At 33.5% G+C, this 1,759-nt stretch overlaps 1 non-coding gene across 1 annotated transcript; it reads left to right on the forward strand.

Moving 5' to 3' along the window:
• Window positions 1–819: 819 nt before the first annotated feature.
• Window positions 820–891, forward strand: TRNAD-GUC (transfer RNA aspartic acid (anticodon GUC)). The gene has a single exon. It is a non-coding gene; the product is annotated as a tRNA-Asp (tRNA).
• Window positions 892–1,759: the final 868 nt, after the last annotated feature.

Consider the following 1,759-nt stretch of genomic DNA (forward strand, 5'->3'; position numbering starts at 1 on the left):
TTGTTCGACTACTTCTGTGTATCCGAGTGTAGCTTTATTAATTAAAAATAATATTAGCTTCACCCAAGATATTATTCTTAACATAATAAATATTGAGACTATATCAGTTAGATTACACTCATCTCTCTCTACAGTCGTCATAGCAGTCAAACTTCCAAATAAATAACTACTTCAGGATGAAATATTAAAACAATTACCACCAGCGAACAATACTTTAGATCTGGGTGACATCAATTGTAAAACAATTTATTGGGGATGGCGTAAATCAAATGCGGAATACTTCGCTAGATATTTACTCAAGGCACAATACCCGCCTTCAAACACTAAATGAACCTACTGTTTATAGATCTGGTTGCAAACCTGACATCGTTGATATTATTTTTTTTTAAAAATGTATGCTTCCTCTTTCATCTCAAGTGATCACTTGGATCACATCTCAGAAGTGATTAATTTTTTAACTGAGATACCAGAAGGGAAAATAATTTTCCTATCGCTCAAAAAATGAAGCAAATATAAAGAAATGAATCTATCTCGACTAATTTACACTAAGTAAGGACCACTTATGAGACCCCATTCCTTGTTAGTCCCTGGCAGTACAGCCACTCGTGTAAAACCGCCTTCAGCGGACCCAGCTTGTAACATCTTATAATGCCACAAGGCAAAACAAGATAAAGTGTAATTAGTATATATAATTCTTAGTTTTAAGTAGTATATATAATTGTATTAGTTTTTAATAAATAAAATCGGAGGTTAGAAAAAAAAAAAAAAAAAAAAATTATGAGACCTTGTATCACCATTACCGTTACTTGATTATCATATTCCTCGGTAGTATTGTGGTAAGTATCCCCGCCTGTCACGCGGGAGACCGGGGTTCGATTCCCCGCCGGGGAGGTTTTTTTTAAATTCCAATCCATATTTAATGTGGTTAAACTTACACAACTTTTTCTTTATTAGAAAATCTCTTACTTTTTAATTTAATGAAATTTATATTTTAAAAAATGTGTTTTTAGGGGCGTTGTAGCTGAGGCAGTTTAGGCAGCATCTTAGTAACTTCATAACTGCAACAGCGTCGGTTTGGTCGGAATGAACAAATGTTTTTTATTACACAATGTTTTAGGTTGACTTTTATTTCAGGGCGGTACCACGGAAAAAACTCGACCCTCTCAAGTTAAAATAGATTAGTACTACCTGTAGATACCCTCCGAATATCAGAAATGATCATGAAGGAGGAAAAAAAAATAAAGATACTTGTCTCCAGTTGAAATGCTTGAAGCTATCCTTTTGAAATAAATCCCCCTGTTTCGATTTTCCATTGATTTGACTGGTTGTAACTGTATTTGTACAAATTAGAAAATTTTATATGACCAAATTTCTGAGGAATTAGCCTTTATTTTCCATATCCACAAACTACGCTTCAGTGCGGGGAGGGCTGTATTCCAAACAGAAGTTTCTTAGTCCCAACAGTCATACCTAAAAATGTTTGGCAGTAGACCCAACCATAAGTTTCCCCTTAAATCCATCCAAAGAATATATCCATGATCTCACCACCCCTATTTTTTTTGTTCACTACCTTCTTTGTCTTTTGTTTTGTAAATACTGTAAATTTTCTTTTCCTACATTACACTATAACCTTTTTGTAATGCTAGAACTGCACGATCTTTCCAGTTAAGGAGAAATACATTCTCAAGCAGTTGTCCAAAATCAGTTTTATTAAAAATTAAAGAACAAATTATGCAATCATGAAAGATCTAAAAAAAAA

Source organism: Halyomorpha halys, unplaced genomic scaffold (genome assembly GCF_000696795.3).
Source record: "Halyomorpha halys isolate HHAL.00 unplaced genomic scaffold, Hhal_1.1 Scaffold15.1, whole genome shotgun sequence".
Classification (NCBI taxonomy): domain Eukaryota; kingdom Metazoa; phylum Arthropoda; class Insecta; order Hemiptera; family Pentatomidae; genus Halyomorpha; species Halyomorpha halys.